This window comes from Nerophis ophidion, linkage group LG23 (assembly GCF_033978795.1).
Source record: "Nerophis ophidion isolate RoL-2023_Sa linkage group LG23, RoL_Noph_v1.0, whole genome shotgun sequence".
Taxonomy (NCBI): Eukaryota; Metazoa; Chordata; class Actinopteri; order Syngnathiformes; family Syngnathidae; genus Nerophis; species Nerophis ophidion.
Genome location: NC_084633.1, coordinates 26,842,737 through 26,870,152, shown reverse-complemented (window position 1 = coordinate 26,870,152; position 27,416 = coordinate 26,842,737). Strand labels below are relative to the sequence as shown.

The 27,416-nt window shown below is 39.6% G+C and overlaps 1 long non-coding RNA gene across 1 annotated transcript in view; it reads right to left on the bottom strand.

The window, feature by feature from the left end:
- LOC133541826 (uncharacterized) overlaps window positions 1-26,205 on the bottom strand; it is a 38,856-nt gene extending 12,651 nt beyond the window's left edge. Inside the window, exons 1-3 of the long non-coding RNA XR_009803981.1 lie at window positions 24,929-26,205; window positions 24,714-24,792; window positions 12,574-12,676 (exon numbers count right to left, since the gene is read on the bottom strand). This is a non-coding gene — a long non-coding RNA (uncharacterized LOC133541826). The remainder of the gene's footprint in view (window positions 1-12,573; window positions 12,677-24,713; window positions 24,793-24,928) is intronic.
- Between the last annotated feature and the right edge of the window lie 1,211 nt (window positions 26,206-27,416).

Here is a 27,416-nt window from a genome sequence, read left to right as displayed (position 1 = left end):
ATATATATATATATATATATATATATATGTGTATGTATGTATGTACATATACATAGTTCAGTTATTTCCGTATTGGCCCTCTGAATGGAGGTCGTCACTCAGCATGAATGGAATTACTCATTGTGCACTTTTTTGCTTGTTTTATTTGGTACTGCAACAGCAGCAGTAGCAGTAATAGCAGCAGCAGTAGCAATAGCAGCAGCAGCAGTAGTAACAATAGCATCAGCAGTAGTAGCAGTAACAATAGCATCAGCAGTAGTAGCAGTAACAATAGCATCAGCAGCAGCAATAGCAGCAGCAGTAGTAGCAATAGCAGCAACAGTAGTTGCAATAGCAGCAGCAGTAGCAATAGCAGCAGCAGTAGTTGCTATAGCAGCAGCAATAGCAGCAGCAGCAGTAGTAGCAATAGCAGCAGCAGTAGCAATAGCAGCAGTAGTAGCAATAGCAGCAGCAGTAGCAATAGCAGCAGCAGTAGTTGCAATAGCAGCAGCAGTAGCAGCAGCAGTAGCAATAGCAGCAGTAGTAGCAATAGCAGCAGCAGTAGCAGCAGCAGTAGTTGCTATAGCAGCAGCAGTAGCAATAGCAGCAGCAGTATTTGCTATAGCAGCAGCAGTAGCAATAGCAGCAGCAGTAGTTGCTATAGCAGCAGTAGTAGCAATAGCAGCAGCAGTAGTTGCTATAGCAGCAGCAATAGCAGTAGCAATAGCAGCAGCAGTAGTTGCTATAGCAGCAGCAATAGCAGCAGCAGTAGTTGCTATAGCAGCAGCAATAGCAGCAGTAGTAGCAATAGCAGCAGCAGTAGTTGCTATAGCAGCAGCAATAGCAGCAGCAGTAGTTGCTATAGCAGCAGCAATAGCAGCAGTAGTAGCAATAGCAGCAGCAGTAGTTGCTATAGCAGCAGCAGTAGCAATAGCAGTAGTAGCAGTAGCAATAGCAGCAGCAGTAGTAGTAATAGCAGCAGTAGCAGCAGGTAATAACCTAAAAGTAAACATGAACACTACAAAACATTGTATTTTTTAATCATCATAATGTAAATAATAGACATGAATTAATCAACTGAACCATATTGTTGTCAACTATATGACATATCAAATTAATGTGATTTTATCCTAACTTATTAATTTTAGCATTACATTTTGCTATCAATATTAATTTATGTCATATAATGTTTTAAATGTGATCAGAATCATCTATAATGTCGCCATGATTCATGGACAAGCACACTAAAAAAGAACATAAACAAAGGCGCTCTGTTTGAGCCACTCATTACACATTTAAGCAGAACTACATTAGAGAACTACAAATCCCATCAGCCAAACCAGGAAGTAAAGTGCCGGTATTTTCGAACTCAAGCCAAGAATAAACCTATGATCACTCAAATTCAGCCGGACACACACAACAGTTTTCAATCCGCACATTACTGTGGTTGTACCCTTAAAGTTAATAATTTTGCCGATGTCTTTCGAAAGCTAAAACAGTGAGTGTTTGCTCTGGCTGTCAAACAGGCAGCCAGCCGCACAACAAGCGCCGCGGACTTAGCGAACACACAACAAACAAAAAAGAAAGGAAGCGAGCAAACATGGATTTTAAACAATAATTCAGTTGATCCAACCAAGAAAAGCGGACATAATAAAATGATCTTACCAGTGGGGTATGCCGGTGACGAAGCGCGCTGTTTTTTACCAAACGAACAATGACACCATTTTTAAAAGCTACCTAAGTAGTCACCTGACAGTGGTAGCCACGCCCATCTTAAAACTCCCAAGCAAGCCCGCCATAAATACATATAACAAATACACATTGTAAATCCAACATACATATATATATATATATATATATATACATACATATATATATATACATACATATATACACATACATATACATACATATATATACACATACATATACATACATATATATATATATACACATACATATATATATATATATATATACATATATACATACATATATATATATATATATATATATACATATATACATACATATATATATATATATATATATACACACATCCATCCATTTTCTACCGCTTATTCCCTTTGGGGTCACGGGGGGCGCTGGTGCCTATTTTAGCTACAATCGGGCGGAAGGCCAGGTAGACCCTGGACAAGTTGCCACCTCATCACAGGGCCAACACAGATAGACAACATTCACACTCACACTCACACACTAGGGCCAATTTAGTGTTGCCAATCAACCTATCCCCAGGTGCATGTCTTTGGAGGTGGGAAGAAGCCGGAGTACCCGGAGGGGACCCACGCAGTCACGGGGAGAACATGCAAACTCCACACAGAAAGATCACGAGCCCGGGATTGAACCCAGGACTACTCAGGACCTTCGTATTGTGAGGCAGACGCACTAGCCCCTCTTCCACCGTGAAGCCCTGTTTACATAAGAGTTGGGAAATTGTGTTAGATGTAAATATAAACGGAATACAATGATTTGCAAATCCTTTCCAAGCCATATTTAATTGAATGCACTACAAAGACAAGATATTTGATGTTCAAACTCAAACTTTATTTTTTTTTTGCATTTAATAATTAATGTTGTCTATCTGTGTTGGCCCTGCGATGATGAGGCAACTTGTTCAGGGTGTACGCCGCCTTCGCCCAATTGTAGCTGTGATAGGCGCCGGAGCCCCCCGCGACCCCAAAGGGAATAAGCAGTAGAAAATGGATGGAATTTCGTGGCTGCAACACGTGCCAAAGTAGTTGGGAAAGGGCATTTCCACCACGGTGTTACATCACCTTTTCTTTTAACAACACTCAAACATTTGGGAACTGAGGAAACTAATTGTTGAAGCTTTCAAAGTGGAATTCTTTCTCATTCTTGTTTTATGTAGAGCTTCAGTCGTTCAACAGTCCGGGGTCTCCGCTGTCGTATTTTACGCTTCATAATGCGCCACACATTTTTGATGGGAGACAGGTCTGGACTGCAGGCGGGCCAGGAAAGTAACCACACTCTTTTTTTACATAGCCACGCTGTTGTAACACGTGCTGAATGTGGCTTGGCATTGTCTTGCTGAAATAAGCAGGGGCGTCCATGAATAAGACGGCGCTTAGATGGCAGCATATGTTGTTCCAAAAGCTGTATGTACCTTTCAGCATTAATGGTGCCTTCACAGATGTGTAAGGTACCCATGCCTTGGGCACTAATGCACCCCCATACCATCACAGATGCTGGCTTTTGAACTTTAAGTCGATAACAGTCTGGATGGTTCGCTTCCCCTTTGGTCCGGATGACACGATAACAAATATTTCCAAAAACAATTTGAAATGTGGACTCGTCAGACCACAGAACACTTTTCCACTTTGCATCAGTCCATCTTAGACGATCTCGGGCCTAGATAAGCCGGCGGCTTTTCTGGACGTTGTTAAAAAAATGGCTTTTCCTTTGCATAGTAGAGCTTCAACTTACGCTTACAGATGTAGCGACAAACTGTATTTAGTGACAGTGGTTTTCTGAAGTGTTCACCCATGTGGTGATATCCTTTGGAGATCGAAGGTCACGGTCATTCAATGTTGGTTTCCGGCCATGCCGCTTACGTGGAGTGATTTCTCCAGATTCTCTGAACCTTTTGATGATATTATGGATCGTAGATGTTGAAATCCCTAAATTTCTTACAATTGCACTTTGAGAAACGTTGTTCTTAAACTGTTTGACTATTTGCTCATGCAGTTGTGGACAAAGGGGTGTACCTCGCCCCATCCTTTCTTGTGAAAAGACTGAGCATTTTTGGGAAGCTATTTTTATACCCAATCATGGCACCCACCTGTTCCCAATTAGCCTGCACACCTGTGGGATGTTCCAAATAAGTGTTTGATGAGCATTCCTCAACTTTATCAGTACTTATTGCCACCTTTCCCAACTTCTTTGTCACGTGTTGCTGTCATCAAATTCTAAAGTTAATGATTATGTGCAAAAAAAAAAATGTTTATCAGTGTGAACATCAAATATGTTGTCTTTGTAGCATATTCAACTGAATATGGGTTGGAAAGGAGTTTGTATACACACACACACACACACACACACACATATACATATATATATATATATATATATATATATATATACATATATATATATATATATATATATATATATATATATATATATATATATATATATATATATATATATATAGTTGGATTTGGTTGTCTTTTTATTTCCTCATCAAATTTTAGAACAGCTAAAGTGTGAGCCTTTTACTTTGACCTTGAATTTGGAATGTTGGAATGAAGACATAACAATCCCTATCTCAACTGTCCGAAGTAGGGAGGAGAAAAAGAGGGGCGGCTGAGAGTGAGTGAGGAGGGAGAAACTGCCATTTTAGGATTAGATTAATTTGGACCGTGCCTTTGAAATGTTGTATGTAGATTGATCTACCAAAGCGCTTTGGTTATAAAATATCAAAATGAGCAACCTCTGTCTCTGATTGATTTAAAACCAGCTTATGTGTCATAAAAGAACCTGGTGGCGTTGACCGAGGGAAGAACGGGTCAAAACGAAACAATTTGGGGGCTCGTACGGGGATGACACGCTGAAAATTGGACTGCTCTTGCAAACTTACGGACAGACTCACTTGGCCAACATGAAGGTAAGCAGTGCCTTTTTCTAAAATCTGCATTAGGAGTCTGTCCAAAAGTCTTGTAAGTCAAACACTGTTATATACCACAGAGACAGGGTGCTGGTTTTGATAGGTTGGTTGCATTATTGTCTTATCCGCCATTGCATAAAAGGTGTAAATAAGTGGTCAACTCAAGTTATTGTGTCTAGATTACCGTGACGGGCTGCTTCACTGACGAGTAGGCAAATAGTCGGGTGTGGCTCGCCCTGGGGAATTGGTCTCCCCTAAAAGAATAATGGGATGGATAACCGTTGTGTGGATAGTAAATACTCCCCGGTTGTGAGATCCAAGTGACATTAACGTGTGCACGGAAATTAAGGATGGGTTGGAAGCCATTTGTGAAAGTACAATAAAATATTCCCCGGTTGCAAGATCCAAGTGACACTAACGTGTGCACGGAAAATACGGACCGTAAGGGTGGAGGCCCTTCTATGCCACATGACAAATTCCGAGGTTGGAGGCCATTTGTAAAAAGTACAATAAAGTTCCCGGTTGAGAGATCCCTGCGGCACTAAGGTGTGCGTTAAAATGAAGGAAAAAGACACAATGGCAAAGGAGTGTGACAGACAGGAACGTAATGGCGGCTGGGAAAATGTGATCAATCGTTACTGTTTAATGATCAATTGAATGTACTGTTGTCGACAAGAAAATTAACAAAGAGAAAAAAAAAAAAAGAAAAAAGAGAGAAAATAAAAAAGAGAACGTTTCTTGAAAGGGGTAAGAGGGTGTTTACAACACTCGTAAAGTAGTGAACTCAAATGTTTGGTAAATTAAAAAAAAAGTAACTCGAAGTTTTATGGTAAAGTGGAACGTAGAAAGAGAGAGCAAGAGAGGTTTGAAGGTGAAGAGAATGGATGGTGAAAACCTTACGTAAATGGTTTCTAGGAGAGGAGAATAGAAAGAGAAACAGTCTGTAGAGTAAGGAAGAGATGGATACAGGATGTGGTTCGAAAATGAAAAAGCAAGTCGAAGTAAGGAAGAGAATGTGACGAATGAAGGTATTGATGCTGTTGGGGGTTCACTGCATTTGTTTGTTTTATGGCTGGTTGTTAACTCCTAAAACTTAAATAAATTTGTGTTTTATAGTTGTTCTTATAATACATAATTCAGAAATCGTATGAGTGAGTGATCCATCTATTTAATTATCTTCCTCCGCTTATCGGAGGTCGGGTCGCGGGGGCAGCAACCGAAGCAGGGAGGCCCAGTGACTTCACTTATACAGGGCCAGTTTGTGAAGGTCACAGTGAATGATAAATGTTGTTTGCAGTTACTAAGGGTTGATATGATACAGCTGCGCTTCTGGGTGAACCATGAGATAAGAGTTGTCTTAGAAACAAGGGCATCTTTGAGCGTGTTCCGCCTTATCTCTTGGAATGTGCGTTCGCGCACACAAATATGTGTGTGTGTGTGTGTCACATTGATAGTTTTAGGCGAATGAGAATAAACACATGCCCTTATTTTGTTGAATATCACACACGACAGGAAGTCAGAATGCACAACTAACTAACTGATAGACACAAACGATAGTCTCATTAACTTATAGATAAGCCAACGCTTGTGCAGTTCAAAGGATTCTTAGATAATATTTAGTTGATTTAGAAAAGCTACTTAAATATACGTAAAGTAATGCGTATAAATCGTTGAAATTGGGGTATTGATTAACATTTAATGGGACAATTAATGTTGTGGTTTTAAAACATGATATACATAATTGGGCTGAGCAGGATGTCGATGATAAGACGGATGACAGAGTAACAAGGAAACGACTCCTTAATTTTCAAATCACTGTAGAAAAAAGTGTCAAAAGAACCGAAAGGACAAAAATCAGCTAAAGTATATCCAGCAGTGGGTGACCTTCCTTTTGAGTTCCAGCAGGCGGAGAAAAGAATCCGCAACAGATAAGAGACCAGACAGATGGACAACGCGGTGCTTCAAGGTCAATCCGGGGTGGAAACTGTTTCGCCTGTGCCCACAGCTGGACGCCCAGAAGGGGATACAAACAGACCCCTGCTGGACATTAGTGTCAATGGACAATGTTATCAGTTTGTGATTGACACTGGTGCCACCCTCTCATCTCTGAATGCAAAGGTATCAAAGAAACTGTGTGCTTCCCTTTTGAAGGTCAAAGGCTTCGCTGAGGTCACAAGAAGGTTACCTGTCACCAAACCGCTTCCGGTTCAAATTGCTGGACACACACTGAAGCATCCCTTCGTGGTCGACCTGAACACACCGTGCCTGCTTGGTAATGACCTGCTTTACAAACTGTGCCCTTACATTCAATATCGCACAGAAGGGACCTTCCTGGTGTTACCTGACGGTACAACCACCAAGCTGCGACACCACTATCAAGGCACCTCCATTAGCGTGAGCTCATACCACAGCCTGGAGCACCAAACATGGCTGGCGCCTGCTGAGTACCTCAACTCCTGCTGCAACTGTTCTATCAGTGAAAACCCTGGCTGACTGAGCTGTTTCCGTGTGCACCACCACCCGACCCGCCATTTGTTATGATCACAAGTAGACGACATATCAGGAGACTCCTTTATATATATATACATATATGTTGGAACTCAAGGTGTGGCTACTCACGTTGACATATCTTTGCAACAACTAGCATCGTATAAGATAGTTACCAATGCTGTCCCACATTGTTCCCTTGCTCTCTGTCCCCCTACGGAAACTAAAGACTTAGGTCCAATGATGAAACCACACAAAATACCACATTATTAATTGTTTCAGTTGTCTGTTAAACACATAGCTATGGGCTGCACTTTGGACACCGCGGCTGTAGGCTACAAGGAGCTAGCAGCTACACAACAGCTGAGCTAAAACTACACATGACATTTAAGCATATCAAATAATTATAGTTGCTTATTACATGAACAAAGTAGTCAAGACAGAAGTCTAATAGAAAGTATTCGGTAACAAACGTGTCCGCATCATTCAACTTTCTACAACATGAGCTTGACTTAACGAATTAATGCGGCCTCCAGGTGTGGTAGAATGTCAAATTACTATTGCAAAAGCATCCGCCATAAGGTTGGTGTTTTTCTAGCATTTGTGTCAATATAAATATAAGCATATTTTGTCGCCTTTACCATGTTGAATAATTTACTTGACTATCAGCTAAACTTTTTCTTAGATGTTTCTGAAAGTAAAAGTATTACAAACACCCTTGATGTCCCTTCTTCAGAAACAGAAGGGGGGGGGAGTTGAGGGTGGAGTCAGACTCCTTATTAAAAAAAAAAAATCGACAATCATCCGACTCTGACAATTTCCATAGTTTTAACATTTTTCAGTTAAAAACAAAGTCAAATTGAGAATAAGGTAATAAAATCATTGACTAAAAAGTATTATTTAGAGACCTGACACTCAACAAACCCATACTGATGAAGTTATTGACAAGCTTCGATGTTGGCTTTGATTAGGATAGGAATGAGATTGTTTAGGTTAGCAGGGTGGCTAAGTTTCCCAATGGTTACTCTCTTGGTGGTCACAACAGGAATGTAGAAGGTGCCATGATTGGATGTAGGCAAGACTGCTGTCAGGGCAAGGTAAGGGAGAAGTGGAGTAGTTGTAACATTTTTTCATTGGGTAAAAAGATGTGACTAAATTTAATTTGAAAATACGATGTTGCACATCGATAGTGGTTTAGTAGATTAATCTGGAATATGGAGGAGGTGAGGTAACATCTGTGAAAAGGTTGTGATTTCATTGATATGATCAATCAGGTACAAGGGAAAAGGTACTTGCTGACTTGCGTTGACAATTACAGTGGTTGGCCGGAAACAACCACAACCTAAAAAGAGGCTGCAAAATCAGAAATAAAAAGGCTTGTTAATGACCTAATAGCCCAACATTGTGACCCCAAAAAGATTAGGTCAGAAACGACACAAATTTTAAAAATGCTCACTTAGCTTTGGTCGAAATGGATCTCGGACTAAAACACAGGTTTTGTTCGGTGTACCATCCTCTTTTTAGGTAAGGTCGAGAGAATGAACAAGAATTAAAACAAATTGGCTAAAATCTGTGCACAGACCAAATTGAAGTGGGTTGACGCAGTACCACTGGCTTTAATGGCCACTCGAATGTCCACGAACAAAACTGGTCTTTCACCCTATGAATTGCACACAGATCAGCCCTTCCCAGGTCCAGCCGCCCCCTGGAAGGAGGAATCAGCGTAAAACCAAACTGGTAAATTGAGCAAATTCAGAATTATGTGCCAGTTCCTCTGTGCAGATTTGAGGATGACAGCCCACCACACCAAATTCCCTTCCACCGGTCGAGAGGGTCAAGGTCATTAACCGCAAGCGGACGGAGCCCAGGTGGACCGGTCCCTTTGAGGTCGTGGAACTGACGTCTCACTCCCTTCGGCTGGCAGATGTCAATGCCGACATCGCCACATCACCGGCCCCACTCGGTCCCCTTGCAGAACTTACACACATAGCCTCACAGCCCAGAAGACGACGCCGAGAGAGATCTCCCCACGTTGAGCTGCCGTCTACCGTCGTGTAGATCTACCAGACCTACTCAACTGCTGTTTCATATATCCAAAGCTATCATTACTTGGGATCAACCTATATACTTGATGTTATATAATCTCTCTTACTTGTTTTTTTAGCATAACTATTGGTGTCGCTACAATAAGTGAAAAGTTTGATGTTTATCCCCATTTAGTTACCTGAATTACTCTGATTTTGATGGACGAAAGGCAGGATGTTACACCCAGCAGTATTCCCTGACAGATTGGTACTTAGGTTTGTTCTAATATCCTTGTGCCTCAGTCCTTCCTTCCTGACGACAGTGACAGACAAGTGTCTTAAAACATAGGGCGGACTCGAAATAGACTGGATCAAGGGGGACAGCAAGACTTATTTATTTTGATCCGTGCAGTGTGATTGATTGCGAGGGACATAGTAGCTATTACCGTGGTACTAACCTCTATTTTTGATACGATGCAACCCTGAGCGATTGGTGTCGGAAGCAGAGTACATACTCTAGGGTGTGGTGACCCTGGTGAAAGCAGGTAACCCACTACACAGGGCAATGGAATCCCACTGGCCATCCAGTTAGGCAAAGTGGTGACTTTTGAGAATGGCTAGTTTCCCTTTCTTGACGTGGACCCCCTCCCTCTATCTAACTCCCAAATGTGACTATTATTTTATTTTAGTGTGAGCTTGCTAAGACTTTGATGTGAGGTAGGTGCTTTAGAAGTATTGTTGTTGTGTTGGGAGATCTTTTTTAGAAGATCTGAAGGGGGACTGTTGGATTTGGTTGTCTTTTTATTTCTTCGTCAGATTTTAGAATAGCTAAAGTGTGAGCCTTTTACATAGAACTTGAATTTGGAATGTTTGAATGAAGACATAACAATCGGGACGGCGTGGCGCAGTGGAAGAGTGGCCGTGCGCAACCCGAGGGTCGCTGGTTCAATTCCCACCTAGTACCAACCTCGTTACGTCCGTTGTGTCCTGAGCAAGACACTTCACCCTTGCTCCTGATGGGTGCTGGTTGGCGCCTTGCATGGCAGCTCCCTCCATCAGTGTGTGAATGGGTAAATGTGGAAGTAGTGTCAAAGCGCTTTGAGTACCTTGAAGGTAGAAAAGCGCTATACAAGTACAACCCATTTATCATTTATCATTTTATATATAGATACGTATATATACATATATGTACATATATATAAATACGTATATACATACATACATACATATACATACATACATACATATATATATACGTATATGTATATATATATATATATATACATATACACACATATATATACGTATATATATATATACACGTATATATATATATATATATATATATGTATATGGGGCTTCACGGTAGCAGAGGGGTTAGTGCGTCTGCCTCACAATACGAAGGTCCTGCAGTCCTGGGTTCATGTTCATGTTCTCCCCGTGAATGCGTGGGTTCCCTCCGGGTACTCCGGCTTCCTCCCACTTCCAAAGACATGCACCTGGGGATAGGTTGATTAGCAACACTAAATTGGCCCTAGTGTGTGAATGTGTGTGTGAATGTTGTCTGTCTATCTGTGTTGGCCCTGCGATGAGGTGGCGACTTGTCCAGGGTGTACCCCGCCTTCCGCCCGATTGTAGCTGAGATAGGCGCCAGCACCCCCCGCGACCCCAAAAGGGAATAAGCGGTAGAAAATGGATGGATGGATGGATATATACATACATATACATACATACATATATATATATATATATATATACATACATACACATACATATATACACACATTTGTCACTGCTTAAGTAATCTACTGTACCCACGGCTACACATTTAGAAAATGGTCATTATTATTTTTAAATTGTTTGTGTTCATCTAGTGCTCACCTATGTACTCCTTTTCTATTTATGTATTTTCTACTTATTTAAATTAAAAATGTTTTTTATGATTTTTTATTGTATCAATCTATTATTCACTTGTTTAATGCAATTTATGTAATATCCTTTCTCATTACTGTGATGAAGTGGCGACTTGTACAGGGTGTACGCCGCCTTCCGCCCAAATGCAGCTGAGATAGGCTCCAGCGGACCCTCGCGAACCCGAAAGGGACAAGCGGTAGGAAATGGATGGAATTTCTCATTAATTTCATGTATCTATTACTTACTTACATTACATTTGAATAGTATTTAGTATGTAATAATTGTTCAAATTAATTGCATGTATTTATTTTTTTAATAGCCAACATCTATTAATTTATTACATAATTTCCAAAAGACATGCACCTGGGGATAGGTTGATTGGAAACACTAAATTGGCCCTAGTGTGTGAATGTGAGTGTGAATGTTGTCTGTGTTGGCCCTGCGATGAGGTGGCGACTTGTCCAGGGTGTACCCCGCCTTCCGCCCGATTGTAGCTGAGATAGGCGCCAGCACCCCCCGCAACCCCAAACGGGAATAAGCGGTAGAAAAATGATGGATGGATGGATATTAATTTATTAATAAAAATGTATTTTATTAAATAACTGTTACATGTCAACTTATTTCTATTTATGTCATTATTTTCAATTCATTGTATCCACCTATTAGTAATAATTACTTATCTAAAACACCCGTACATCTTATTTATGGTTACACATTTTCAATTCTTCTCTCCATAATAAAAAAAAGGTAATTATTTTAAAATAATTGTACGCATTTACTATTTCCTTAACCCATCTTTTTGCTTCCATCAGTGCACAAGTCTGTTTTCACGATACGTACCCCTCCCTTTTAGAAGATGGCAATATTTCCACACAGGAAGTAAAGAAAACATCAAAAGAAGGGATTGGATATACTGTAAGATTTGCTTCTTAGTACTCCTTTTCGGATATGTTCTTTTGTGCAAGTGTAAACAAGTAACTTGGTAAGCATGATGGAAATAAATAAGCTTTTTTTTTGGGGGGGGGGGGGTCTCCACTGCATGTCAAATAGAGTCAGCTGCGTTGGCACTGATTGATTATTTCCACAGCAGAGAAGGGGTTAAAGGTGCAGTTCCATTTAGCTTCTGGCTAACCTGAGGGAATTAAGGGCAACATAAGCCGGTGGCGAGCGAACGATCACTCGCTGCTTCTTTGAGCGACATCAACCTCCAGAAGGTGAGGCTTCCTTCGCGAAATATTCACAAGACTTGCTGACGGTTTTAAATTTGCAGAGCCACTTCCATGAACACTGACTGCGGACTTCCAAGTATCTCTAGGAGGATGGTCCACATTTGAGTGACCAAAAATTAAGAAGAAAAAAAAAAAAAAATTTCCCAAAGCCATGAATGGAATTAATTCCGGCGTGTGGAACTCCAGCCATGAAGGCCATGCGTATCCTTACTCCACCTCCATAGAGGAGCCACTGTTCAAGCAGTACAAGCCCGCGGTGAAGGACCTGATCCCCCTGCCCAAGGCAGTGATCTACCTGCTGATGGCGGCGCTGGTGGTGGTGGGGGTGGCCTACGCCATCATCGGACATCTCATCAAGGATCTGGCCATCGACATCGCAGGTAGGAGTCCTCTTCAAACTAGCGAATGGGAGCAAAAACAAACATGTGGTCAAATTATTCATCCGTCGTCTTTGGCTTCATCGAGGTCGGGTCGCGGGGGCAGCAGCCCAAGCGGAGGGCTTACGCCAAATCATACCATTGACAATTTAATAGGGTAGGCTCTTTACCAATATTTTGGTACGGGTACCTAAATATTTTAACAAAAAATCTTAGGGTACATTAAATATGTTTCTTATTGCAAGTTTGTCCTTAAATAAAATAGTGAACATACTAGAAAACTTGTCTTTTAGTAGTAAGTAAACAAACAAAGGCTCCTAATTAGTCTGCTGACATATGCAGTATCATATTGTCATTTGTCTACCTAATATTTTGTCAACATAAAGGATAAGCTGTAAAAAATGACTATTAATCTCCTTATTTACTGTAAATATCTGCTTATTTTCTGCTTTAACATGTTCAATCTACACTTCTGTTAAAATGTAATAATCACTTATTCTTCTGTTGTTTGATACTTTACATTAGTTTTGGATGATACCACACATTTAGGTATGGATCCGATACCAAGTAGTTACAGGATCATACATTGGTCATAATTCAAGTTCTCATGTGTCCAGGGACATATTTCCTGAGTTTATAAACATAACACTAATTAAAAAAAAATAAAATAAAAAAAAATACTTGGTATCATTACAGTGGATGTCAGGTGTAGATCCAGATCCACCCATGGCGTTTGATTACATTATGACGCCGGTGAGCTATTGTTTCCTCCTACGATGTGTAGTGAAGCATGTTTAGCTATTCCTCGTCCTCCAGTGATAATGGTACTTATAAGAAACTTACTTTGCCGCCATGGAGGCGAAGATTAGTGATTTAGAAGTAGCTAAAACACTGCCGACTGTGGATGGATGGTAGCCGCTAGCGAGCTAGCCATGTTTTAAAGCACCTCTTCCTGAGGGTGTTTCAGTGTTATAACTTCACCTTTATCTTTACACCAAATTGTGTCCATTCTGCCTTTTCTGTCTACACACTGTGTCTGCTTGTAAGTACTCTGTGTGCGCGCGCTGCCGAACATGCTCCTCGGCTTGTAAAACCAGCAATATCACAACAACGCGCCGTCCTGCCAGTTAAAAAAAAAAAGATGGCGAGTAAAGTAAAGTTTGATTCATTAGTACCACGATAAACCACCCAAAAAAAAAAAAAGGATTTTTTTTTTATATTCAATGTTTCCTTGGAAAGGATAATAATGTCTATAACTGTATTCATACAACAGTGTCAGTGGTATGCAAACAGTATCAAAACAAATACTGTGCAGTATTACTTCAGTAATCCTTTCCAAAATGTCAGGAAAAGAGCGAACCCTCCATTAAAAAAAAAAAAAAAGATCCATTCCAGCCACCAAGAAAACACATTTAATAGAGAATAATTCTAGTTTTGTCAGCAGTAAACAATGTTAAATGCATATTATTGACCATTTAAATGAAGATTTAGACAGAGGGCAGAAGACGCCACCTTTGTACTTTGTTACGATTTCTTTCTTGAATTCAATGGTGTTTCTCACCTTCTTTATCAAAAGGCGACTTTCTATAACCCCATGGTGGATTATTTTAGTCATACTTTCTATAAAAAAGAAAAAAACAACAACAATGGGGACTTCTTTAGAGAGGAGCTCAAAACACTTTTCATGTTTATTTATTCCAATTCTAAATCAATGTATTAATTTGACAATCAATAAAAAAATGTTTTCAGAATTATTTATTTAAGAATCACTTTTTTAAGATTAAACACAAAAAATATTTAATTATAATTGATAGCTGCTTTTATACATTTTTTGAGTATTTGCACGTCTTGTCAGTGGCTTTGTATATTTCTATAGGAAGTATTCTCAAATTGAGATTGGCTTGGAGTTGACGTTGCTCCATTTTCCTTTATTAGATCAACATTCTGTCATTTTAGTCAATTACATTTTTAATGGGATCCATTTTTAGGGTCTGCCAGGCCCATTGCAAAGGACTCTAAAGGAGTCCTTTGCAGTGGGCCAAAAGACCCTATTGAAACTACTGCGTTTTATTCTTTCTTTATTATTATTATAATTCCGCCGCCTCTTTGAACTGTAATTTGACACCTTGAACATGCTATGACTCACTAAATTTCACACACTCATCAGAACTGGCGAAAATTGCCATCTAATAAAAAAAAACAAACCCCGAAAATCTAAAATGCGCTCTAGCGCCCCCTAGGAAAAAAAAAAACGACTGCTTGTAACTTCCGTTTGCAATGTCGTAGAGACATGAAACAAAATCTTATATGTAGGGCTGACTTAGACCTAGATTTCATAATTTTAGCTTATAAGGCAAAAATCAAAAAAAATTTTTGCAAAAACCCCTTCAAAGCAAAATTTGCCTAAAAAAAAGCAAATTTTGCCTCTTTGAGCTGCAATTTGACCCCCTTAAAATGCTTCAAAACTCACCAAAGTTGGCACACGCATCAGGACTGGCGGAAATTGTGATCTAATGAAAAAACCAAACCCCAAAACTCTAAATTGCACTCTAGCGCAATTTTTGAATAAAACACAGAAAAAACTGCTCCTAGGAAGAAAACACAAACAAAACTGCTTGTAACTTCCAGTAGGAATGCCGGAAAGACATGAAAAAAAACCTCTATGTAGGTCTCACTTAGACCTACATTTTAAGGTGGCCAACAGCCAAAGGCGGACCCGACGAACGCTGCTTGCAGCTTTAATTTTACATTTGTTTCAACTATTAAATGAACCTAAAATTTGACTTGTTTCATCCTTTCATTCTCACGACCTACCTGATATCGGTAGGTCGTGAGTTCAAACCCCGGCCGAGTTGTACCAAAGACTATAAAAATGGGAGCCATTACCTCCCTGCTTGGCACTCAAGAGTTGGGAATGGGGGGTTGAACCACCAAAAATTATTTCCGGGCTGCTCACTGCTCCCCTCACCTCCCAGGGGGTGATCAAGGGTGATGGGTCAAATGCAGAGAATAATTTCACCACACCTAATGTAATCATGGGTACATTAACTTTTTAACTTTAAGACCCTGACAAGCGGTAGGAAATGGAAGAATGGATGGACATTTTGAAGCAGTATTGCTTTGCTTCAGCCAGCAGAGGCGCTGTGGAGTAAATCTCAAGTGGTTTCCCATTCTTTATTGAGCCAAATGGTACGAATGGCAACGGTTCAAATTAATGATGTACCTTCTGGCATCTAGTGGGAGAGCATGGGATTGTTCTGATGGTCACTGTGCTTCGCCGGCACAGACAGATGAACACATGAGTTTTCACACAAATGAGGTACAATTAATTGGATCATTTGCAATAGCACACTTATAGCGGTTGGGAATCTCAGGTTAAAAGAGCAGAGTTGATCAACATTATTCTGGTGAATATACACTCAAAAGGGATGTTAACATATTATATTTTAAAATATAACAATAAAATACAAACAAATACAGTAGTTAACCACGTTTAAAGGACACCTGGACTGTTTTTGCCCATCATTCACAATCTTTCTTTGAGACAAGAACACACGTCTTTCTCTTGTCTGTGTCTTCTAAATCGTGAACAACTGCTAGCAAGTGGCGGCTAACAATACAGGTAATTGGGTTGAACCTATAGAAACCTCTAAAGCAGTGTTTCTTGACCGTATTGTCGGGTCGCCAAAATATATCTGTTTCTTCCCTAACCGTAACCCAGGGGTCGGCAACCCAACATGTTGAAAGAGCCATATCGGACCAAAAAATAAATGTCTAAAACCGCAAAAAATTCAAAGTCTTATAATGAAGGCAACACATGATGTAAGTGTCTATATTAGCCTACTATCAAATGCTGACGCAAATCGTCATTGACAGAAATTTTGTATTTTAATTTTTATTCTACACAGTTTTGCAACATTGGAAATCATTAGTAAAATGGAGGCTTCTCACAGGATGGCTTTTGGAAATTACTGGCTTATAATGGCCAAAGGTAAAGATGTGTGTGTCCGAGTTTCAGGAAACAGCAGGCTGCCTTCTTCTAATGGACTTATTACAATCTTTGCAGGCTGGCTAATGTTTGCTGTGGTCTGGAACAACATGGCGCACAAACAACTATCAACAATGCAGCCAATATTACATACAGATAATGTGTTATGAGACATGCAAATATAAATTAAATACACAAAGGACATAAGTTAAGGAAATTGTGCTCATATATACCTACAAACGAGGCATAACGATGCAATATGTACATAAAGCTAGCCTAAATAGCATGTTAGCATCGATTAGCTTGCAGTCATGGATTGACCTAATATGCCAGATAAGCACTCTAGCAAATCAATAACATCAACACCTATGTGCATTCACACACAGTATAAAACGTTTGGTGGACAAAATGAGACAAAGGAGTGGCATAAAACACGTCTTTCTGTGGTAGCGTCGGAGAAAGTTGTACATTTTAAACTACGATGAGTTCAAGAATCGCTGATATTAGTAAGACAAATGCCAAATACTCTCACCAGTGAAGCATGTATAACATAAACAGTGGGATTTGTAACAATTAGGAAGGTTTGTCTCATGTTTGTTCTACTACAGAAACTATATTTAAACACAAAATATATCTTTTTCCATTTTCGCACATCTCTGAAAGAGCTCCAGGGAGCCACTAGGACGGCGCTCGAGCCGCAGGTTGCTGACTTTCGCTCTTACCCTTCAGTAGTAATACACTTTCCCACCACTTGTGGCAGTAATGACAATCTCCAACAAACCGAAGTTTATTTTTTATTCTTTTTTTTTTTTTTTTTTACCTTTTATACTTATTTTTACATTATAGAGTGTTTCTTTTTGTGTAACAAAATAAATAAAATGTTTAATTAAATGCAAACATTCTCGCATCTTTGGACAATATTGACAAGTATTTTTGGTCAATGCATAATCATTGTGTAAATGTATCAATAAGTGCTATTCAGTACATTATACATTTTGAAACCTTTATTTTGTTAGTGGTATCAAAATCTGGATGTTCTTAGCTTGACGAGTAAAGCCGCGACTCGCTAAATGCTGTTAATTTTTTTTTTAAAAGAACAGCTCTCAAGTTGCGACCACATGGATGATGTCGTTCACAACAACCCAACAGATGCGATGTGTTGTGTGTATATGATTGTTTGTACATTGATCTTACAACATCCATGATGTCGTTCAATACAACAAACAGAAGAGATGTGTTGTGAGTGTATGATTGTTTGCACATGAATGAAACATGGATGATGTCGTTCACAACAACACAACAGATGTGTTGTGTGTGTACGATTGTATGTACATTGATATTACATTGTGATGTCGTTCACAACAATACAACAGATGCGATGTGTTGTGTGTGTATGATTGTTTGTACATTGATGGTACATCCATGATGTGGTTCACAACAACACAACAGATGAAATGTGATGTGTGTGTATGATTGTTTGCACATTGATGTTACATCCATGATGTTGTTCACAACAACACAACAGATGAGATGTGTTGTGGGTGTGGATTGTTCTTGCTAGCTTTAGCGTCGTAGTTTAGTCGCTGTTTTCATTGTTTAGATCACAACGGGGCGTTTGAGTGTTGGGATGAACGAGCGCTACCGGACACTTTATTTTTCCATACAATGACAGAATTTCACTCACATTTATGTAAATTTCCCTGATATTATTTTGCTTTTGTCAGCGGCTTTCGCTTTATTGGCCAATTACTATGCCTTTTTTGTTGAGTTTAGTAATTTATTAGGCTGACGAGTGCGGTGTCAAATAAAAAGTAGCAAACATCATTCGCTGCTCGTCCGTTTCTTCGTTACAAGCTCCGGAATTTGCATGCACTTTGCTTGGCCCATTAGTCGTTTTTTTTTTAAGATTATTATATTTTCATAATCGTTAAAAGCCACAAACAAAATTTAAATTCAATTAATTTTTCATCCCTAGTTGCAGCATTTTTGCTGGAGTAGAGCGAACATGAGAGCGGTGGTGTGTCGGCGGCGGCCAACAGCAAAGTGTTTTATTCAAGTTGGTTTTTTAAGTTTTTTTATTTTTTATTAAAAGTGCAATGAATAATTATTGACATTGTTCATGAACAATAGAAAATAGGGAGCTGGAGAAAAATATTGTAAATGTAAACATTTTTATTCCTAGCATAACTTGCCTCTGATTATAATCCCTCAGATATCAAGGCAGAAAGGAAATGTCAACACAAGCATGTCGAATTGTAAAAACACGTTTCAATTACCTCGAAAATAAGTTATATGTAAGGAATGCTTAATAAAATAGTGCTAAGTTTGAAAATGTCAACATAGCAACCTGAGAAGAACTAATTCTGCATGTTTAGTACCAGCTCAGCAGCCAAGGTGGTCTGGTATTTGGTCTGACTACGGTCCATTTAAAAAAAAAAAATCCCCAAACCTCGTTCCTGTCGAGAAGACACACTTTATTGATTTTTCCTTTCTCTTCTCGATCCATGTCAAGAATCAACAGCGAGATAAAAACATGGCACAACCAAGACGATGGTTGATACTGTTATCTGATTGGCTGTTAGGGTTGTCACGCCCACTGATCAGTGATCACTTCCTGCATTGCTCGTGTGCCTTTATCCATGCAACCAACCTCGCTTCGCAACTTCCGGTTTCTTACGACCAAGGACAAATAAGATGTATATATTTTGAACATTTCATCAAACACATTTTTATTGATATCGATGTTTTATCGCCCAGCTGTAGTCTTTTTTTTATTCCATTCCTCGATTAAACGATAGATTACTCGACTACTATGATAATCGATAGCTGCAGCCCTACTTTATTCACAATGACAACACTTCTATCCTGTCACTATTTTGCTGATATTAAAGGGGAACTGCACTTAAAAAATGCCTATCATTTACAATCCATCCATCCATTTACTACCGCTTGTCCCTTTTGGGGTCGCTGGAGCATATCTCAGCTGCATTTGGTCGGTAGGCGGGGTACACCCTGGACAACAGGCAACATCTACACTCACATTCACACACTAGGGCCAATTTTAGTGCTGCCAATCAACCTATTCAATAAGTTTTTTTTGTTTTATGCAGTCTAACAAGAAAATGAAGCGAGCCTTAGGGTCATCCTCTATTCTGCCAATAAAGCCCCTAAAAAACATCCATCAAGGTAATATATATTTACACTGTAAGTATATACAGTATGTAAAGTAGTAACATTTATAATAACATGTAATCTATATATGTAGGTATATACTGTATGTCGTGTAGTAACATTTATAATAACATGTCATATATACATTATATAAGTATATATGTAGTAACATTTTTAATATTTACCTATTTTGATCATTTTAAGCATATGGAGGCAGATTCATTTTTTTTAAATGCGAGTTTCTTTGACATCTCTGATTTTTCTCCTCGCTTTATAATGAAACATCACTTACTGTACAATGTCTGCTGTCATCAGGATGCCCACGTTCATATATTTCCGTTTGGATGAGGAATGCCTCGTTAGAAAAAAGGGGGTTGGAACCAAGCATCTTTTTGGGTCTTTTTTGCATTTCCATCCATCTTTTTCGGCTTATCCAAGGTCGGGTCGCGGGGGCAGCAGCCTAAGCAGGGAAGCCCAGACTTCCCTTTCCCCTGCTACTTCGTCCAGCTCTTCCCGGGGGATCCCGAGGTGTTCGTAGGCCAGCCGGGAGACAGTCTTCCCAACATGTCCTGGGTTTTTCCTGTGGCCTCCTACCGGTCGGACGTGCCCTAACCACCTCCCTAGGGAGGCGTTCGGGTGGCATCCTGACCAGATGCCCGAACCACCTCATCTGGCTCCTCTCCATGTGGAGGAGCAGCGGCTTTACTTTGAGTTCCTCCCGGATGGCAGAGCTTCTCACCCTCTCTAAAAGAGGGTGAGACACCCCACACCCCGCGGAGGAAACTCATTTCAGCCACTTGTACCCGTGATCTTGACCTTTTGGTCATGACCAAAAGCTCACGACCATAGGTGAGGATGGGAACGTAGATCGACCGGTAAATTGAGAGCTTTACCTTCCGGCTCAGCTCCTTCTTCACCACAACGGATCGATACAACGTCCGCATTACTGAAGACGCCGCACCGATCCGCCTATCGATCTCACGATCCATTCTTCCCCCGCTCGTGAACAAGACTCCTAGGTACTTGAACTCCTCCACTTGGGGCAGGGTCTCCTCCCCAACCCGGAGATGACATTCCACCCTTTTCCGGGCGAGAACCATGGACTCGGACTTGGAGGTGCTGATTCTCATTCCGGTGGCTTCACACTCTGCTGCGAACCGATCCAGTGAGAGCTGAAGATCATGGCCAAATGAAGCCATCAGGACCACATCATATGCAAAAAGCAGAGACCTAATCCTGCAGCCACCAAACTGGATCCCCTCAACACCCTGACTGCGCCTAGAAATTCTGTCCATAAAAGTTATGAACAGAATCGGTGACAAAGAGCAGCCTCACTGGCAACGTGTCCGACTTACTGCCGGCAATGTACCTCGCCCCTTCCTTTTTTGTGAAAGACTGAGCATTTTTTGGGAAGCTGCTTTTATACACAATCATGGCACCCACCTGTTCCCAATTAGCCTGCACACCCACAGGTTTGATGAGTATTCCTCAACTTTATCAGTATGTATTGCCACCTTTCCCAACTTCTTTGTCGTGTGTTGCTGGCATCAAATTCTAAAGTTAATGATTATTTGCAAAAAGTTTATCAGTTTGAACATCAAATATGTTGTCTTTGTAGCATATTCAACTGAATATGGGTTGAAAATGATTTTCAAATCATTGTTTTCCGTTTATATTTACATCTAACACAATTTCCCAACTCATATGGAAACGGGGTTCGTATGTTTAAACCTAAAAGGGATGTTTTTTTGTTACTCTCTGCTGTCAAGTAAATATTTGGATGCTTGGCGCCATTTTGGAAGTATGCCAACATCTCTTATATTGGCATGCTAACATTAGCATACTAACATTTTATGTTTGATTTTTTTTGTATGTTAAGATTTAGTCATTTGGGTATTTTCTCTTATCCCATCACGTGACGTGCTCTCATGGTAACATTAGCATGCTGATGTTTTTCCTTGCTTTTTAGCTCATTTCCTATGCTTAAGCCTAAAAAGGAAGGTTTTCGATACTGGGTGCTGTCAAGCAAGTATTTGGATACTTTGCGCCATATCGGAAGTATGCCAACATATCATATTAGCATGCTAACATTTAATGCTAGCTTTTTCTCTGTAATTTCGCATGTTTTGGTATTTCCCATTTTCCCATCAAGTGCTATCTTGTTATGTTAGCATACTAATGTTTTTTTTTACTAGATTTTTAGCTAATTCTGTATGTTTGAACCTAAAGAGGATGGTTTTTGATACTCTGTGCTGTCAAGCAAGTATTTGGATACTGGGCGCCATCTTGGCAATATGACAATTTCACTTATATCGGCACGCTGACATTAGCATGTTAACATTTTATGCTAGCTTTTTCGGTAGTTTTGTATGTTTCCTTTTACAAATATTGCAATTTGGTAACACCTCTTATCCGATCATGTTCTATCATGCTAATGTTAGCATGCTAATGGTCTTCACTAGCTTTTTTAACTAATTTCGTATGTTACCATGAATTGATTAACGTGGACCCTGACTTAAACAAGTTGATAAACTTATTGGGGTGTTACCATTTAGTGGTCAATTGTAAGGAATATGTACTGTACTGTACAATCTACTAAAAAAAGTTCCAATCAATCAATCAATGAGCCTAAAAAGGATGGTTTTTGATACTCAGTGCTGTCAAGCAATTATTTGGACCCTTGGCACCATCTTGGAAGTAGGCCAACATATCTTATATTAGCATGCACATGTTTTATGCTAGCTTTTAGGCTAATTAATGTTTAAACCTAAAAATCCGGGATTTAGATACTTAGTTCCATTGTAGACGTATGCCCAGAGGTTCAGGGCACTGATAGCAGGTCCTTCAAAATTTCCGCAGGAAATTAACCATTATCAATATTAGGGATGTCCGATAATATCGGACTGCCGATGTTATCCGCCGATAAATGCTTTAAAATGTAATATCGAAAATTATCGGTATCTGTTTCAAAATTATCGATATCTGTTTCAAAAATTAAAATTTATAATTTTTTAAAACACCACTGTGTCCACAGACGTAAGGAAAAGTACAGAGCGCCAATAAACCTTAAAGGCACTGCCTTTGCTTGCCGGCTCAGTCACATAATATCTACGGATTTTCACACACACAAGTGAATGCAAAGCATACTTGGTCAACAGCCATACAGGTCACACTGAGGGTGGCCGTATAAACAATTTTAACACTGTTAGAAATATGGGCCACACTGTGAACCCACACTTAACAAGAATGACAGACACATTTCGGGAGAACAACAAACAACACAACAAAATACCCATGACCCCTTGCAGCACTAACTTTAACGGGACACAACAATATACACCCCCACCTCAACCTCCTCATGCTCTCTCAGGGAGAGCATGTCCCAAATTCCAAGCTGCTGTTTTGAGGCATGTTTAAAAAAAATTGTTCCTTTTTATGACTTCAATAATACATATGGCAGTGCCATGTTGGCATTTTTTCCCCGTAACTTGAGTTGATTTATTTTGGAAAACCTTGTTACATTGTTAAATGCAGTGGTTCTCAAATCTGGGGGTACTTGACGGTATGCCAAGGAGTATGTGAGATTTTTTTTAAATATTCTAAAAATAGAAACAATTCAAAAATCCTTTATAAATATATTTATTGAATAATACTTCAACAAAATATGAATGTAAGTTCATAAACTGTGAAAAGAAATGCAACAATGCAATATTCAGTGTTGACAACTAGATGTTTTTGTGGACATGTTCCATAAATATTGATGTTAAAGATTTATTTTTTTGTGAAGAAATGTTTAGAATTAAGTTCATGAATCCAGATGGATCTCTATTACAATCCCCAAAGAGGGCACTTTAAGTTGATGATTACTTCTATGTGTAGAAATTTTTATTTATAATTGAATCACTTGTTTATTTTTCAACAAGTTTTTAGTTATCTTTATATCTTTTTTTCCAAATAGTTCAAGAAAGACCACTGAAAATGAGCAATACTTTGCACTGTTATACAATTTGATAAATCAGAAACTGAAGACATAGTGCTGTATTTTACTTCTTTATCTCTTTTTTTCAACCAAAAATGCTTTGCTCTGATTAGGGGGTAGTGAAGTGAATCATATTTATATAGCGCTTTTTCTCTAGTGACTCAAAGCGCTTTACATAGTGAAACCCAATTATCTATATTTTACATTTAAACCAGTGTGGGTAGCACTGGGAGCAGGTGGGTAAAGTGTCTTTCCCAAGGACACAACGGCAGTGACTAGGATGGCGGAAGCGGGGATCGAACCTGCAACCCTCAAGTTGCTGGCACGGCCGCTTTATCAACCGAGCTATACCGCTACTTGTACTTGAATTAAAAAAATGTTCACAGGGGGTACATCACTGAAAAAAGGTTGAGAACCACTGGTTTAATGCATCCATCACAACAAAATTAGGCACCATAATGTGTTAATTCCACGACTGTATATATCGGTAGATATTGGAATCTGTAATTAAGAGTTGGACAATATCGGCCAAAAAGCCATTGTCGGACATCTCTAATTAATATATCTCCTCATGTTTAGATTGCATGCTGGGTCCAGCTGGCAACGAGGACAAGGACCAAGGCGCCACACAGCGCACAGCCAGTCACCCGCCGCACCCGTTCACCCACAACGCTTTCCACGTGTGGGACCAGGACGACGTGGTCATCCCGCTACCGCCCGACGACAGTGACCAGGCCAGCCCGCTGTTGCTGGCCGCCATCCCCTACATCCCGTCTTTCTTCCCGATCCCGCACAGCCCGACAAGTCAGAACTCCCCGGCCCTCCCCGAGCCGGGAGAGCAGCATTTGCAATGAAGGCTGCAAGGACTTGAAGTGACTTTGACGTTAAATGCGGACATTTGCAAAAGGCTCAAGACTCACCCTTGATGACGTGGTCAGTGAGGAGGAGCCAGGGATGACAAGGATTACCGCAGAAGATCATTGGAGAATATGTGCGTGCCTAAGATGACATGACATTAGGTTCAAAGGACATATTGGTACATAAAGTAGAGCTATGTATGAGAAGGATTTTCACACTGTTGTCTTTTGGGGCTACACTTAAGTTACTGCGCAGGCCAGACTTGCAATAAAGTTACCTTTCAATCCAGTCTGACCGTCAAGTCAGGCCGGGGAAGTGACCAGCTGGCCGTCTCACACACTTCACAAAAATGTTATTTCCAGACAGCGAGGGATTAGCCTTAAGAGGAAGACTTAGGGAGTTCCAGGGATCCCACCTGAACACAAGACCTTAATCCTGTGTGCGGGGAAAAACACACTTGAGGATTTCAAAAGCCTGTCATAGACCAGGTAAAGGTGAAAACAACTGCATGCAGAAGAGCTCAGAGTGGGACGTTTTGTGTGCATCTGTCAGAACACGGTTTGAAATATAGTGACATACAGTCGTGGTCAACATTTCATTTCCATTCTTTCCTTATGCAATAAAGCTTCTTTTGTTTACCGTTTTTATTATGTTAGTATTATTTCTCTAAAAAGGTCAAGAGTCAGAAAGATACAGAATAGCAATGGCAGTTCCGTAACAAAATAATTATGGTCCTGGTGAAATATAAGTCGAATACTCTCAATTTTGGATTGTGGATTTTTTGTGCGGATGTTCCACATTTAAGTTTCTTTCAATTTGTAATTTTTACCAAAAAAAAGTGCTAGGAAATACAAAAAAAGGTTTTCCTGAGGCAAACTATCAACTTAAAGTATATTAGTTTAACTATTTCAAGCAAGTATTATGATGGCCTACTTCTTTTTGACCCCCCCCAAAAATTGAATGTTGACATGCAGGGACAAAATGTGTTACATGTAGAAACAAAAAAAAAAAAAAAGTGAATACTATACAATGAGTTGTTAATTATCTTTAACAATGTCTACACATATTTCAACACAATCCAATATTGTTAAATTATCCCAAAACATCAGGCCTCCTGACATCAAAAACACCTTTTTTGACTAATATCCACAAAATACTGCTACAAAATTAAATGCACATTTCAATAACAAATTAATTGATTTATGAAGTATTTAGATAAAAATAAAGTCTTACAATAATATACATGGCAATATAAATATGGATGGATGGGTCTGCAATGCATGATGTCCAATATAGTGGACACAAGTCATTTTCTCAAACCATAAAATCAATATTTGGAAGTTTTAACAATTACTTGATTAGTTGCCCTAAAATAAAAGGAATCGGCATGTATTCCTCCCCTATTCAGCCCTTTGAGACACTAGTGATTTAGGGCTATATAAGTAAACATTGATTGATTGATTGATTGATATTCGGCACATTCACATTAGAACCGAGACGGTACCAATTATTGGTACATTTGTATGTGTTAATAAACATTGTTTTCGATAATAAAATAATTTTTTTTATAAATTTTTTTTAAAATGAGCTGATTATAACTGCTGTCTAGTTGTTACTTTAATTATTACATTTCTGACATGAAGTTGCAATTGCATGTCTAAGATGTTAGATGGCAGTGTATAGTTTATGGTCATTTCATTTTTTCCCCCCCTGTGCCCCACAAAGTGTTAATACTGCAAGTATTATACGGATTACACATCAGCTGTTTGATATTAATGTACATCTTAGTTGTAGTTTTGATTACCACATTTGAAGGTGTTGAAATTAAAAAGTAAAAATTGCTAAAGCTAAACAGTAACATGCCAAGAGCAAAGTCAATGTATATTATCATCAGGCTAGCACATTTGTGGAAGAGTGGAGACTTACCGTTTTTTGAGTCAATTTCGTTATTGGCATTAAAAATGGCAACATTACCTCGAGGTAGTTTGGTGGAGTCCGCTCTCAGTGCTGCTGGAGTGATTGCCAAGTGCCGAAGTACGGTGCGTGATGTCATGCGCAGCCCAAGTAACTAAACATGGCATTGTTAGATTTAAGTCAAAAACAAGCGGGATTTGGTCGGTGCTAAAAAAAAGTACCGGATTGGTTACCCATCCCTAGGACTCATGCCTATTAGGAAAACCAGTTTTATACCAATTGTCCACTGTAGTGACCACTTTGCTTCACAAAATGTATAAGGATAAGGACAAGGTGCTAATGTTTTGTACTGCTCTTCTAAAGAGTGATAAAATTATATATAGAAATAATATTTGATTTATACCATTTGTGCTTCAAGACAAAGGCAGTCTGATCTCTAACTAACACACTTGTTATGTTCAGGACAATCAGAAAGTTTCATTTTAATGCAACAAGAGCTATGTGCACATTGACACATTTCATCGGATTTAAAGTCTAACCGGAAAAAAATGCTACGTGTAAACACGCCAGCCCTGCGATGAGGTGGCTACTTGTCCAGGGTGTACCCTGCCTTCCGCCCGATTGTAGCTGAGATAGGCGCCAGCGCCCCCCGCGACCCCGAAAGGGAATAAGCGGTAGGAAATGGATGGATGGATGGTAAACACGCCATTCGGAATATTCTGACCCGATCACACTAGTCCGGATACAAATTTTATTCCGATCGAGACGGGTGGTTTATGCCGAAAGTCGTTCAGATCGTAGCGCACAAAAACTGTTTCTGAAATTTGGGTTAGAATGGTCCTTACCGCGCA